Raw genomic sequence first — 16,791 nt, 5'->3', positions numbered from 1 at the left:
GAGACGTCACTTGATACACAACAGAGTGGAGGACAGAGAGATCAACGAACAGGAGAAAGTGAAGGAGGGAGGGAAAGAGAAAAAGAATGAACGAGGATTAAAAAAGGAATGTGATACACAAAGTGAAGGAGGTAGAAGTGGTGTAGGTCATGGATTCTAAAATAGATTCAATAGTTGGATGGGAGTTGTTGAATAATTAGTTGCGTCATACAGAACACCTTTTGGTTTGGCACAACAATTTAATCACATGATCCACGCACAAATTGTAGCAGACAATCTAGCCCATTGTTCTGAAAGGCTGGACACTCCTGGCCAGCTACATCAGAACTTCCTCTCCCAGATATCCTCTTGAATAAAGTCATCAATTTAGTGATCATAATCTTGAACTACAAGCAACTTCATGCTATGGACCTAGGTTGACTCTGTCAAACTTATTTTACCTAGGACCCATATGGGAAAGGGAGAGACCACATAGTTGATCTTGAATGGATTCAAGTCAAGTCACAGATGGTGGAACCAATTATATGAATGAGGAGCCTGCAGTGGGCAGAACCTCATTTGAATAATTAAACTATGTGAAGTGAGGTTTCGCATGGCCCACTTATTGCATTTCCAGGATAAGACGCAGTCTCCGTGGCCTCTTCCAGTGAGTTGTGTCAGACTAGGACAGAGACGTGCTGTGGTAGGTTTGAGAGATCTGCCACAGTAGAAGAGTCAACCGTTGAGCTACCTGAAGAACATTTTTTTTTAAGCATAAAATTTTTAAATTTTTGCTGACAGGCCCTGTACATGGCCACGCTGCATGTGCTTGCACAAAGCCCTCTTTGTTCATCCTGTCCATTGGTTTTACTACATTGGACGCTGGGGCCTAATTGGCAGCCCCTGCATGATGGAGGCAGTTTTTTTTTCTTCTTCCTTCCCACCCCCCCCCCCCCCCCCCCCCCCAAATTTTCATCATATACTACTCTCTTGCATTTTCCCCTCCCCACAGTTCTACTTGACTCCTCTGCAAGAATATTTGTACAAACTCTTTTCAGATATATGCAGTTGTGTCAGTACAATTAATTTCTGCCCCACAACTCATCCCAAAGCACCAGGAATCTGAATTCTTCCTTCTTGCACCATGGTCAGGAATTTGCACTTCTGCAGAAATCCAGCACTTCTTGATCGTGGCTGGAGTTCTACCTGGCACAACAGTGCATCCCTAAGTCAATGGCAGTAATCCTGATTTTAAATCCATCCAGCTCCTGGAATTCTTTCCTCTTCCTCCCCTGCCTCCCAAAATCACTTTTGGATGCTCAAATCATTGAGAAACTTTCACATCCAGCAAGATTTGCAGAACTTCTAGAAATATGCACAAGTACATAACAGCTAGCATTTACAGATAGGCCAGAAATTGTTGAAATTATATTAACTATTGTACACTTCCATATTATTACCAGGCATTTCCGTAGGTTTTAGAAACCTAGGAGATTGGAAAAAATTAGACAATTAAATACTTGAATGACTAATTTGAATTTTATTAGTTTTCAGTTTTTTTTAAGAATACCATTGAAACGAAGAAAAATAGGTCGCAATATCAGCATCTTAAAAATGTTTACAATATGCTTCAAATTCACATTTCTACATTAAGTAAACAGCACGAGTATGAAAATTTTTCCTGAATGGTGTTCCATCCACATGTTGTATGTGCAATTTCACGAATCATACCTTTAGTAAAAAATAAAGGACTGGATGTACTTTCTCTGGAGGCTCCCATTCTTGATCATGTGTGAAGCAATTACTCAGGAAAATTTTACATATATACACACACGCACGTGAAGTCAAAAGTTATTTCCTTTAATTCAAATCCTTGGGCATATTGTTGCTGCAGCCCACAACTTTTATCATAAATTAAGACATATTGCATGTACCTATAATGTCATATCCTTGTGCGTTTTGCTCTCCATACCAGATTTCCCTATTAAGCCAATCTTTTAAGTCAATCAGCCAAGGAACTGAAGATTTTATCAAATATCTCCATCCAAAATGGGGAAAAATGTAAATTTTAATCAGCTTCCCTTCTGCAGTTTAAACTACAACACAGGATAGAAAATTTTTGCTACCCAGCTAAAGCCTGTTATGTTTTTTTTTAAAATGACACCTTTGTCAATCAATCAGATTGGATACTACAGTCAGAAGCAACTCAAAAAGGTCTTTTGCAATTGGATCAAGTTGTCAAAACTGCGTAAATGGTCAATACACATGTTTGTGGAATATTTTGAACAGGGGACTGATTTGTAAATGTTCATACTTTTGAGTCAACAACTCTAATTAAGGGATTAGATTGCATCGCTACAGCATTCTCCCTCGGAACTGTTCAACAATGCAACCAAATCTACTATGGTCAACTAAGAAAGTGGTCCGATTGGTGGTAATAAATGGGTGGGTACCTGTACGGTACGTATAGAAAAAAAAATTCAGCAGAGCAAAACATGACACTTCTGCTGCCAGTCACTAACTTGACATGTATAGGTATAATTTTGAAGACACTAGATAGTTTTAGAAATGTAGAAATGCTTGTACTGCTTCTGCAGCTTTGAAATTGCTCTGCCTTATCCATCACCACAAAATCCCATACTGGCAAGGAGTCACCTCATAAGGCACCATGCAGGTGTTTGAATTACTTGTGTGTTTTTTTTAAATGCTGTGCTCTGAATAGTCCTGTTCCCTCTAAACTTTGGCGATGTATGAGGCATATCAATTTCAAATATTTCTACTGTTATAAAACCATTTAGCGTGTCCAAAATTATGTCTAAATATAACAACTTTTTTTCTGGCAGCAGGAGTTTGAATCCCCAACTGCACTCCAACATTTGGGTTCCACTCAGCTCTCTCTGACTAATATAAAAAGATGAAGTATAGTAAGAGTCAATACAAAATGGCCGAGTGAAGTGGGCCATTAAATGGAGTATGCAGGTGGCCAGTTTGTCGGTAAAATGTTATAATGGCTATTACAGTCATCTATGGGTCAACCTAGCTGGCTGTAATAACACAGGTACCTGCATAGTACCACCTGTGTAGAAAAATAATTAGGCAGAGCAGAACTCAACACACCTTCTGCTAAACACCAAGTTGATATATTTGGACATAATTTTGAATAAGGTATCAAGTAAGAATTTCATTGTCACTAGGCCAGGGCAAGGAGGATAAACTACCTTTGATGGGCTTTTCAAATTGTATTTAAAAAATTATATTCACTTTATTCCATTCATTTCCTGGATGCCAGTTGCTTCAAATGGGAACCTTCAGACTGTGTACACATCCTCTTTTTAAAAGATGGATCTTGACAAAAGATTCTGAAATTTAAAAGACACAAAAGGTCAAGAGAATGAAAAATCACTTAACACATTATGCATTTTTCTGTGCTTACTCTCTATTCTATAAAATACGAAGAGCACAGAAGTGGGTTTATAGCTTTTGCTAACAGTAGTACACACCATAAACATAATTTCATACTTCACATTATTGAGTCAAGCAATAAACATTTTCATAAAAAGAAAAATTTCAATCAAGAATCAATGTGTGAGCACAACTGACAACATTTGAGCACAACTGAGAGGGAACCTTGGTTCAAGTACACATAAGGCAACTGGGAATAGCTTTCAACGATATAGCCTCATATATGAAAGTTATCTCAATAGCATTGAACAGTTTGAAACTGAACTAAAAAAAAATGGAATGCCTTCACACAATAGTAGGATACAGAAAAAACATTGTGTAATAAAACATGACATTAACTGATACATGATAAACTCCACATACACTTCTCCATAATCATTAATTGCTTACAGTACACATGAAATTGAGCTTACACAACATACTCTTTTCCTAAAAGAGAAAAAGATTTTTTAGAACACTCCATTACCAACAGAAATAACATTTTTCATTAAAACACTTTTTACAGTAATCATCTTGAATTAACACTCCAAGTTCCAATTATTAAGTTCCACTATTTTAAGGGCCCAACTTTTCCTCTTGTACACACACTAAATCATATAACTCTGCACATGTACAAATCTTCCATTTCCCTTTGGTGCCCAGAGCATTATACAAAGAAAGTTGACATGAACAAGTATTGGCAAAAGGAAGAAATATCTACAGAACGCACATCCAATTAAGCAGGCTTAACTTCCACTTCTCAATTGCCAAATGCACACCTTTTTGGTGGAGGAAGCAGGAAGAAGGCATAGATTGCAGCTAAAAAGCTGAACAGTTACAAAAAGATCTTGCATTTATATAGTGACATAATGTCCTCAGATGTCCCAAGGCAATTCTCAATTCAATGAATTACTTTGCACGGAGTCACTGTTGTTAGGTAGGCAGCAGCATAGCAAGATCCCACAAACAGTAAGCGAGATGAATAACCAGTTAGTCTGTTTTGGTGGTGGTGTTGAGGGAAGAATGTTGACCAGGACACCGGGCAAACTCCCTGCTCCTCCTCTCAACATTGCCATGAGATTTTTTTACATCCATCTGAATAGATGGATACAACTTGGTTTAATCTCTCATCCGAAAGACAATGCAGCAGTCACTCAATAATGCACAGAAATGTTGCCTAGATTATGTGCTCACGTCCTGGAATGGGGCTTGAACCCACAACCTTTTGATTCAGAGGCAAGCGTGCTACCAACTGAGCCACGTTGTCAACTATGATCAGTTTAAAGCAGGTCTGTATTAGACATGGAACTAAGATCTCTTGTACACAAGTAAAAAGGAAGAAAAAAAAACTGAGCAATCAAGCCCAGAATTAAAACCCAAACTGATTCTGGTCTTTATAACCCTCTCCACAGTGACATGCAAGAACCCTGTACTTGCTAAGAAAATTCTAAGTTTGGTCTATGGTTTTGCTTAATGCATTTTTTTTGTGTTGAACACAAATGGAAAAATTGGGCCCCTAATGTCTTAAATTGAAACAAATACAAAGTAATAAAGTATATAACAAGAAAAAGCAATTCAAGCTCGTCCCTCCCAATCGGCCATATACAATTTTCAGTCATTGAAACTCCCCAATTTATTTAATCTCCTGATGTGAACAGTTCCTGATTTGACAGTAATTTCAGTGATGACCCCAGCGTATCAAATACTAGAAGCTGAACCCTGATTAGTTGTACTTTGCGCAGTTCCATAGCCCTAACAGGACTGGAACCATAACATTCTGGAATGTTTGATTAATTTAAGTTTCCATTTATCTTTTTAACCTTAAAACCCCATTATTGGACCAACTGTTCATCCACTCCTTTTTAAAAAGCAGTTGAATCATGTGAACCTGTTCAACACATTTACTATTCTGTGGTTCGAGGACATGCTACTGATCTTGTCTGAGGCTTCTCTGCAATCAAAATAATGCTCCTTGCCACAGAGCAGGAATAGACTCAGATCAGAAACTGAGTGAAGTGGGACTTGAAGATATGTCACCTCCCAGGAAGGGGAGTGAAAATTAGAGAGGTCAATCATACCTAGATGGTCCCTGGAACCTCCTTTTCAGTCAGTTACAAGGGGTATTGATGCCCAGGCAACAAGCCTTGCATCCACCTCATGCACAGAGGAGTGAGGTTAGGCAAGCAAATAAGGAAATAAAATTATAAAAATGGGAAATTTACCATATAGTACGCCCACAAATAGTACGTCTTCAATAAATCCCTACTTGTCCATGTCTTTCAGCATTTTAAGGGACCTGAATCATATTACTTCTCAAATCTATCCTCCAATGACAAGAAATTTAATTCAGTGAGTCTCTAGAACACTTAAATGCTAGATATATCCCAGGCAACTCATTGGTGAACTCTTTCCAATACATCAATATCCTTTTGAAAAGTGTTGAAAAGCATACAATATTGCATACAGTTTATGGCTTATCAATAAGTTTTAAAATAATCTTTTTTGCCTTATAACCAAATACCTTCAAAATGCATCCCCGTTATCGACCCTCATTGTTAACAGCTTCATATTCACTGGATACTTTTAATGATCAATCATTACATCCAAATCTATTTCCCCATTATTATATAGTACCCGCCTCCATATTGTTTTGGAATAGTGTAAACAACAGGAAACTCAGTACAATTTCCTGCAGAATTCCAAAATTCATTGTTCGTCCCAACAGAGCTGCATTCATTTCTCAGCATCCAAGCCTCAATCCAAACAACGAGTACACCATTAATTCCATGTACATTTATCATCTTTAAAAGCTTCAAATGCAGAATTTATCAAATACATTCTGAAAATACTACTAAATCTTATCCAATGCACCACCATTAGACGTCTTATCCCTCATCGCCTTTGCTCTTTAGAGATATCCCGTAAGTTCAGAAGCATTTCCCCGCTATTCATGCAATACTGATTAGTGTATAACTCCTTCATTTTTCTCTCATGGTGTGCTGCTGACATTTAATGCTTTACCGACCTCAACATGTTTGGTTCGGGAATTGGTTCACAACCTTGATTTTAAAGAAATATTCCACATCCCATCATTTCTTGATGCCGATATTTGTACCCAACTTATGTCCCTTAAATATTCCATTTGGTCCTTCACAATTTTTCTACAAAACTCTTTTAAAAAAAACATTTCTTTCTTGCTGCTGCCAATAATCCACTTTTCCAGTGCATCTTACTCCCTTTTAATACTCATTTTAGTTCTTTTTGAGACTTACTGACATAGCCCTTGTATAAAGAGATATCACCAGCTGTGTTCTGCAAGCATTCTGAAAATTTTACAAGTAGTTCATTATTTTGCACTTTCATTCAGGATAAGAAGGCAACCAACCTATCAATAGCTAGTCCTGTTAAAGTATTTTCTTATGCAGGCTTCAATGCAATAAGACAGCACACGGACAGTATTGTACAGCTTCCAACTTCCCTCCGCCCCCCCCCCCCCACCCATGCCAAAATTTTCTCTCCTGAAGGGGTTAATTCCTTGCTGAGGTACAGTTCCACAAGTAACAGGTACTCTCTGGTACCTCATCCAAGTGGCCATTATTCATGTTTCAATCTAGTCAGCGAGCGTTGACAGGCTACTTCACCAGAAGCGAGGGAGGTCACAGCCAAATCTGACCTTATCCTCACTCAACATCCATTTGTGCACTTCCAGCAGGGGTTACTGGATGGCATTAGGAGAAGGAACCCAATGCAATTTTCCCATACTTAACTCGGAGCATCGAGGGCAATTATAGTGTCCCTACCACTGCTCCAGCTGAGATTAACTAACTAAGCAGACCAAGGATTGAACCTGGAACTTAAACTCGCTGTGCTGCCATGGAAACAGCAATAGACAGCTTCATCCTCTCCCTGACCACCCCCCACGCCCCCAGGCAAGATCATATGCAACACACACACATGCATCCACCCACCCCAACCAGTCAGGCTGCAAGTCACGATTGATAGGATCTGCCAAAGAAAGTGGAGAATGTCTGACCTTGTGTTATTGTTGTTCCTTTTGTGCATCAACGCACCACATTTAGTCTGCTTCTAAATCAGCTCTGGATAATGTAAACCTGTAGAATATACGCAAGAACTGATCCCCACATACTGTAAACTGAAGCAAATCTGTTAACATTGTGACCAATTGATAAATCAAACCAGCTCAGTTTCTATAGGAAGTACCTGTAATTGCCATTCTATAAGTAACCAACTGGCATTCTTTTCAGCTCTGACTAACACACTTGTTTTATTACTGTATTCTCAATATCTGCTGCAGAGCAACATACATGTCACTTAACTGTGTCTGAAATTCATAGTAATTTATAATTAAAAAAATTAAAATCCACAAAATATAATTCCAGTAACAGCTGGTATGGTACCATTTACCTCATTCTATATCTTCCACATGCAAGTATTTAATAGTATCTAAGTAAAGAATAAGCATATTAAGCTAAATTATCTTAAAAAAGCAATGAAAGTCCAGATCTGGTTTTTAAGAAAATATTTACAAAAAACAGACTCAAAACGCATTAAACTTGGTATCGCTATATCTATTAGAGTCAAGACAACCTCTATATCAAATAAACTACATTACCTACCTCCACAGAGGCAGCGCAATACGAAAGCAGAAATTTTTCACAGGAAAGGGTAGCCATAAGACAAATGGTCCAATGTATTAGAGTTCATTAATCAGATGTCAGAATCAGTGAATTATGGAGAAGTATCAGCTAAACACCTATTCATATTGGCTTGTTCAGTAAAAGAATACCAGTTTCTTACCAATCTGTAAAGTACTAACTATACAAAGTGGATCAATTACAAAATTTGTAAAATAGTAACTTGCAGTTGGAGAAACAATTGAATTGTCACAATAAGGACATCGAATGGGTTAATGACGGAGCTTATGATCATCCAATTGTAAGACAAGTCATTTTAGCACACAGGACAATGGCTAGGGACTGATGCTTGTCTATGCTGGCTTTAAACTTTACATGAAGATTTTGTTTAAAAAAAATTATATACAAAAAGCTGGGCAAGATGCAGCATCTATCAGTTCCCAAAAGGTACAGGGCTTTGTTTTTCCAGGAACACTGGGTTCCATGTAAATTTTTCAGGAATGATTTCCATCCCGAAACCTCTCCCTCCTCCTTTAAGATGCTCCTTAAAACCTACCTCTTTGACCAAGCTTTTGGTCACCTGTCCTAGTGTTTCGTTGGCTTGGTGTCAATTTTTGTTTGATAATGCTCCTGTGAAACGCCTTGGGACATTTTATTACGTTAAGGGCGCTATATGAATGCAAATTGTTATTGATCCCTTGTGTCAGCGGGCTTGAGTTATGAGGAGAGAACCTGACACTTCACTCTTGAAAGGAGGGAAAGAAGAGTGAACTTTATAGAGGTTAATACAAGATACTAAGTGGAATAGAAAATGTTAATCCAAAGCACTGATTCAAGTTAAACAGTAACTGTAGCACAAGGGGGGAAAGAAGGTACAAAATGATAAATGTCAAGTTCAGGAGTCATGCCAGGGTTTGCACATTGAACAGCAAGGTCCCGAAGTTGACCCTCAGTCTGTACTGCAGTAACTAATCTCAAGCCAGGATGCTGGTCGAGTTGCTACAATTAGCTTCAGTAGCCCGAGTTAGGGAGGGGAAAATCGGGTTCCTGGTCCTAATCACTATCTATTATCCCTGCTAGAAATTATGCATTTAAGGGGAAGCTAGGTAAACACGAGGGAGAAAGGAATAGAAGGTTATGCTGATTGGGTTAGATGAAGAGGGGTGGGAGGAGGCTCGTGCAGAGTATAAACACCAGCATTCTGTAAATTCTATGTAATATAATGGAAATTGTGTTCAGTTGTTTTGCTTCAGAGGGTTGTGATTGTTTGTGCTTTTTGGTTTTAAAATTTTAATGTGTAGCTTGACTTTCAAAGCACTTCCCGGTATGGCTTCAGAGTCTCCACAAATATTTCCCCTGAAAGTAAAAGAGATACCGTTGTACTATGAACATTTGTTAAAACAATTTTGAAGGGAACAGAAAAAGTGCTCAGCCAATCAGTATCACTCTGGTCTAGTTAAATTTTAACTGCCAAGACACTCCAAACCAGTTAAGCCAGATGATTGAACAGATTTTGTCCTCAAGCGCTCACCGATTCACTAGTTGAATTTATAGCCAAATTACTAACACAAACCATAGCTCAAAAAGTATAAGTAGGATGTAAACAAATTCTCTTTGACATAAGGCAATGCTTCCATTAGCTAAATACTGAATTAAATCAAATGATTCCACATTGATCTGACTTTGGCTTTCATCTGTATGTCAATCTAGAATTAGAAGGAATATAAAACCATCTAGCCTCTACGTAGTTTAACTTAATGTAAAAACATGATGCAGGGGCTTTCTAAGGGCACCAATCATAAAACATTTACCAACATTGTGTGCACACTGATTTTATACTATGATGGAATACATGTAGCTCAGAACAATAGGATTCTTCATTTTCAATGAATGTATCTATTGGGTCAGTTAAAAATGGCAGCAAGGAAAAGTTCATATTTTACCTACAAAAAAAAAATGCAGTCTTGCACATTCACAGTGAACCTTTCTACTTAGAGGAAGGTTTAACTAGTTGTGGAATGCCAAAGAAGGCAGTTCATGCAAGTAATTTCCAGAACTTTGACAAATATGGCTTCTTTAAGCACTTTTCCCTCACAATAAAGGCCTTCAGTTGCATCCACAACAAAATATTCTCTTACCCATAATTTTATGCAACTATAGCAGAAACAACTCTTAATTATGTAGATAATACATAATCAAGTAGCATGAAAACCAGAACACGAATATTTGGAGCCTCATCATCAAACCAGCTTAATTTAAGTATTGCAATCTCCTGTAATTATAAAATTTAGAGATTTACGTATAGATAAAAAGGATTATGCTTGAACAAAGTTTTTTTGTTTGGCACATATGACATGTAGCTAATTTTAAACCCCAAAAAGCACACAAATCTACAAAGTATATTTTCAGATGCTTTTTACCCTAAAATCCCTAATAAAATGATACAACTAAAATGGTTAGAGCATATCATAGGAGATTGACTGGAATAAAATTAAATGAGAAGTTTTAACAAATTAAGAAGCTTATTTTTTTTTAAAAAGAAAAGCTGGATGGAGGGTGGGCTGGTGTACATTGCCTTTCATCTCTTAAACCCAGACCTTCCAACTAATCCTCATTTCTGCTCAATTACTTGCATTTGATGTAGTTTAGTTTACTTCGTTTACCGATACCTTGTAGAACTCGCTGTAACAAATTTCGTTATAATGTGCAATTGGGTGTAATGATTGAGAGCCGTGTTCCCCTAAACTTAAATTTAAGTCCTTTGTACAATTGATATGAAATCTTGAAGATTCCAGAAACAAAGGATCTGAATTAATGTGCCAGATCAAGCTGCTTTTCTGGGTTTATACAAATAAAATTGAAACATTTTAACACCTAATCCATTTTTTAAACTGCACTTATAAGCAAAAGATTTCTCCATTTTCAGTGAATAAAGTTGATTGCTTATTTATTGTTAGCCCCCCTGCCATAAAATCAACAGTTCCAGTGCCATCATTAATGATTAATACAGCACCAATAATCAAAGTATTAGTATGCTATTAAAAGCACTTTAAGCTTATTGATTTCAAAGATTCATGGGGGAGCGATGAGTGGTAAGCCAGCACCCCAGCTGTAAGATCAGCGGTGCAGCACTAACTGACCTTTCAACATTAGCTGGCAGCAATGTGCAGAATGATGCTCTAAGAATTAACTTTACTCACTTGTCAAATGGGAGAAATTTTGGGCTTAAACAGTAAAATTAAATTAGGTGTTAAAATACAATGAAAAGTAGGCAGTAACTCATTCTCTCACTTGCCTGGCATTTCCCACAAGCCACCACCCAAATACTGCTGAGCATTGAATCATTCACTAAACAAACACCTTCCTATAACGAACAAATTTGATGTCCCTTGAACAAGTTTGTTATAGCGAGGTTACAGTGTATATTTTGATTCAAACAGAATGAAGGGTTTGTCACAAACCAAAGCAACTTAGGGTCTAAAGTAGCCCCAAATTTCCAGCAAATTTGTCTGCATCCCACACCTTTACCACCCTTAAAATTTTCCTCAAATTGGAAGGTCTGGAAACCTAGGTTTGAATCCAGTAGTTCACCAGCAATATAGGGCAACACAATCCATTGGATTCTCTCTTTTTCTCTTAAGCCAAAAGTATAAGAGTCCCAAAATAAAAAATAAACAAATCTTCGAGCATAGGAACAACTGTAACCAAGGAATTTAATGAATCTGGACCCAAACTTTACCCACAGACAACCACTCAGCTACAACAATCACTTTTGACTGGGCATCCATATGGATCACTTATTCATGTGGGAAACAACCTATATTATACACCCCCAGCTGCTACATCTTAAGCTGGGCAGCAAGCAACTGCTGACAGGAGGAGGCCATTGGTGCAGGTACAATTAGGGGTCATTTTCACTTTCTAAATCAGGTTAGATTTTTTTAAGAAAAAGCCAGAATTCATGGGAAAACTTGTTCCCATGCTCGTTATAAGATTCTGTTTCATAAAAATCGGAGGAGATGCTCCGCCTTACCTGAGACCAATGCGTTCAATCTCCTCCTGGTAAAAACCGTATCTCACCAAGGCTCCATCTCTGATAGTCATGCTTCAAGTTGAAGTGCATTCAGCAAGCAAAGCCAAACAGGCTATGAAATGCTCATACAAAAACATCTTATTGGATCCTTACTGGACTCACCACAAAAGGGCTCTGAAGATTTGTCTAAAAATAACTGCATTTTTCCTCAAACTATTGAGTCAGATTTACCCAATAAGGAGTTTAGGGACAAGATGACTGAAGCACAGTCAGAGACAGTCAACATTACCAATGTAGCAATAAATACAACTCACATGCAAGTTACACACCTGGATCATGTCAATACTGGAATAGAACCTGTGTAGATGGAGAAAATAGTACACCATCACTGATATTCAGCCTCTGCCATTCAATAACGTACAGCTAACTCAGCAACCACCCTTACTAACCAACTGGGAACCACGGATCTAAGGGACAGAGAGCCTATCAATCTGAAGTTAAGCATAATTTTAAAATTTCCCGTCGAAGATTAACATCTGCATTTAATTCACCAAGGTGAACATAAGCATCTTTTAAAAAAATGTCCAGGTCTACTCTAGGGGTGTATAGGTTAGCCTTAGATTCACTTGAACAGTTCTATAGATAAAATGGACTTAGTACAGTAACAAACAGGGAGGTCCCACGTCATGATCACCGATTTCTGCTGAGCTAGTTCATCTCAGTGGTGAGGCCACTACAGGAGTTTTATGTTGGGTTTTCCTTGGGCTAGCAATCACCACCTAAAGTGTGGTGGAGAAGGCTATCTCCCCATTCAAAGCATGACTCCACTGTAGTCATTTGTATATATCAGATACGCTCTGGGCGTTGGTTAGCCTCCAATTGGGAGGTTGCCTGTTTGGGGGTTCTCAAAGACCTGTAGCAGCTTAAAGGGGTACACAGAACAGATCAGAACTTAGTTTTGGATGCAATACAGAAATTTTTTCCTCTGAAAATGCTGAACAGGACTGATGACAGCACAGATCCCCCAGATTTGCAAACCCCAAAACACAGTGTCACTCAGTGCCAGAAATGTAATAACTTTAATAGGTCAGAGAAGGCAAGAGAAGTCAGCCACACCTTCCAAGAATGCACTATATTGAAGCATGTTTGCCACTTACAATGACCTCCCCTCCCACTATGTTGAAGGGCTTCATTGGCTTACTATTGATGCTCAGGAGGTGGCACAGTTTTCTTTACACCCCCAACCTCATCTGGAAATGTTCTTTCACTCATCCTACATGCAATCATCATACTATCTTCACATGGGATACAATTGCTTGCTGTAGTCACCTTTCAGCATAACCATATGGGCAGCATGCAAACACTTGGGTTTTGTTGCAGCTCATGGTTGCTAAAGCTAATTTGACCAGTGTTCTCTTTTTGAAGAAAGCAGCCAGACACTTGGATGAGATCAGCCACAGGTGGCAGGCACCTAAACGGGAAATCTCACCCAGAGGAGGATACCATGCTGATCATGAGCAGGAAAAATGGGGGGGGGGGGGCCAGTAATGGGGAAGGAGGGCATGCGCCAACACAGGGCTAGTCATGACATTCTGCTTGTCTTCCTATTGTACCCTTCATTAGTTATCAGTGAACCATATCATGAAATCCACATGTCACACCTTTTATTAAAAGTGATATGCAGGTTAGCTTCTCATTAAACCATTCTAATCTCTTACTTCCATAGATGCGATGCCATACCATAAACAGACTCAACATTGGCAATGCCAGGCCTTCACAGCATACACTCACCCACCCTCACACTCTATTCCAGTCATCCCAAGCACTAGCTCTCAGACATCCATTCTGGGGGAGTTAGATAATTAAGAGTGAAGTACACTGAGTGAAACGCAATGCATTAACGAGCAGAGGCAGCTGTTGGTGTCACATAAGGAGGAAGACTGGTCACATAAGGAGGAAAGCTGTTGCTGGCTGGTCAGAGCCAGCCACTCGCAACAGCTTGGCAACCTGCATCTCACAAGCCCTGCATTTAAAATAATGATGCTTGTAGAGCATCAAGCATTGATCCAAACAATGGGGCCATATCAGGCAGTCCACCATTGAGTGGGACAGCTCCAGGGATAATTGCAGTGGAGGCACCCACGACAGAGGCCCGAAAAGCAGTCTCTCCTTCTTCAGATGGCTATCGGAGGCTTTGGTGCCAGATTGGAGAGGGCTGTCTCTTCTGGTTTCGACTGGCTAGCTGACTGATTGCAGGCAAGCATCACGTAGGGCTGATCTCACTGGGTCAATTAGGTCTGCTTTCCCACACATCTGTGCCTAGTATTAATAGCATGGCAGGAAGGCACTTTAATAATGGTGCTATCTCTAAGGTCAGCAGTATATGCATGCCCAGCTGCAAGCCACCTCCAAAAACGCCATGTAACAGAAACGAGCAAGGGCCAGGTTGCCGATGCAGCAGCACAAGAGGTGCAACTTTCCAAAGACCTATCTCAGGCCTTAGCTGCCATGAGACAAGGGTCATCTCAGTCCCAAGAAGCTCCCATCAACACAGCAGCCAGCCACATCACACTTTCCTGCCACACGGGTAGCAACTCAGAAGAGCACGAGATTAAGGTTTAGAGCTCACACTTCACACACAGTACTAAAAGAAAGCAAGATGGTAAGAACCAATAGGCACATACATACACTATGGACTTTCATTAAAATTATGGTGGCACTAAAGTTGGGTATGCAGACTATGTTTCTGGAATCACAACCACAATGCACAAGATTAGTCAGCCTTTATTGTAGAGGATCCAGACTGAAGCAAGCACTTGAAGTGTACTTCTGTGGCCACATAGAACTCATTTGTACTGGTGTTCAGCTCAGATCCTGGGATGGCACTCAGGTGTCATGCACCATTGCTGCAGGAAGATGGCCCTGATCCACTAGCAGCCGTCTTAAGACTTCTGTTTCAGGAGTTAAGTGCTGACATGCTCGAATGCCCTAAAATGAATGCATCATGGCAGCTGTCAGGGAAGGGAGCTTTCACTTGCATGATGCAGTGCTGCTGGCCTCAAAGAAGCTGCATAGAGGCCGTGGAACTTTTCATTTTTATACAAATGCTGACATTGATCAAGGGAGCACAAATGGCAACAAGGGTGCAATCTATGACTCCCTGGATTGTATAAAATTACAGTGTCCTATCAAGTTATCCATGGGGGAAGTGGATGAAACTGCTTGTTCTAGCAAACAGTGCATCCATGACTTGTTTTATGCATCTGTGCTGATTGGCTGCGAGTCATGTCCTAGTAGCATGATAGTTCAGGCTGTAGTGGCCTTTACCAACACAATGCTGCACTTATGATGGAGGTAAGCTGTAGTCAGGTTGTAGCATTTAGCATAACTCGCTGGTGGCTTCCTTCATGAAGTGCAGCCAGCAGAAGCAATACTCCTAGGACAACTGGAAGTAGAAGCATCTTGATCTATATATTCAGGCATGAGGGCACTAGGGGATGTGTGCCCTGCACCTTTGGTGCTGCCTAACCAACCTGGCCTCCCTCAATTGCCCCTCTTCCTCTGAGGAAACAAAGATACAGGGGAATTATCAATGGGAAATCCATTGTGCCCTCATAGTAGTGTATGCGTGTGTATGTGTGCGGCATGTGTTGGGGGGGGGGGGGGGGGGGAAGAGGGAAAGAAGGGGGCTAGATAACAGCTCCACAGCAAAAGGTACAAAAGGTACATACTAAGCAATTGGCAACTGCAAAAATGAGAAAAATCAACAAAATCATGTGAAATAAGGTTTTGATAAAGCCTGACAATAAAGCTGCTAGGCTCTTTAAATCCATGTTTGCCTTTTTTTTGTTGTATTTGGCAACCTTGACTGGGTGTAGTTGTGGCGGTATTGATGGGAAATCAGACATATCATCACCACCTCATTTCTATGCAAAAGTGTATGATCCCACCCACCTGAAAACCAAACAGTAAGCAGAGGATTCAGGCTATTGGTGTTCCTGCACTAGGATGAGAAAAAGAGTAATTTTGGCAAAAGCATGATATGCAGGACCTTGAGATTAATCCTGCCACTCCAACTTCAGCAACCCCCCCCCTCCAAATCAACTACCCACAAGCTAAAATAGAGTGATAACTGTCAAACCTTTATCCCTCTCACTGAAAGCCCCGAGTGCTGCAATACCTCTAACCCAACTACACATGAAGTCACCAAAGTAACTTTCCTGGTCAACCACTAATCACATCTTCCAAGGTCAAATATTTAAAAGCTCATTCTCAAAGCGCCCACTTGTTAGAAACTACATTAGCATCAAACTCAATAAATCCTTGTAGCACCTAAACTGAACAGACAATCCCGCAGAATCCAAAATCACAAGGAATTTTCAACTGATAATAATTGCACCATTATCAGTGCTCCCACAATGCAATTCATTTACATTTACTCATACTGGCTTTGCATGCACTGGTTTTCTCAATTTTACTGGAGTCTGGCAACATGGAGTCAAGAGGGTCAAAACTGACCAAAAAGTGTGGTATGAAACAGGGATATGACAGAGGTCCAGTTAAATGCAGTAGCATCTCAATTCGATCTACCAATCAGAACTTGCCAGCTCCAGTAGAAGTACAGCTCTAACTGATAGCTCCCTATACATTAATAAGAGTGCGCATGATTCCTACCAGTTATGG

General features: G+C 39.6%; 1 protein-coding gene across 4 annotated transcripts in view; it reads right to left on the bottom strand.

Annotated features, from left to right (window-relative positions):
• Positions 1–1,499: 1,499 nt before the first annotated feature.
• LOC137327434 (sodium/myo-inositol cotransporter-like) overlaps positions 1,500–16,791 on the bottom strand; it is a 40,143-nt gene continuing 24,851 nt past the window's right edge. For 2 of the 4 annotated variants that reach the window (XR_010964475.1, XR_010964478.1), the window contains one exon: positions 1,500–3,338. The gene's annotated coding sequence lies outside the window, so the exon portion shown is untranslated. Of the gene's footprint in view, positions 3,339–7,453; positions 16,185–16,791 lie in introns of those variants that run through there. The other 2 variants (XR_010964477.1, XR_010964476.1) reach the window with 2 other exon arrangements.

The sequence above is a fragment of the Heptranchias perlo genome, chromosome 11 (assembly GCF_035084215.1).
Source record: "Heptranchias perlo isolate sHepPer1 chromosome 11, sHepPer1.hap1, whole genome shotgun sequence".
NCBI lineage: Eukaryota > Metazoa > Chordata > Chondrichthyes > Hexanchiformes > Hexanchidae > Heptranchias > Heptranchias perlo.
Note: the sequence above shows the minus strand (reverse complement) of the source record. Positions and strands in the feature narration are given on the sequence as shown.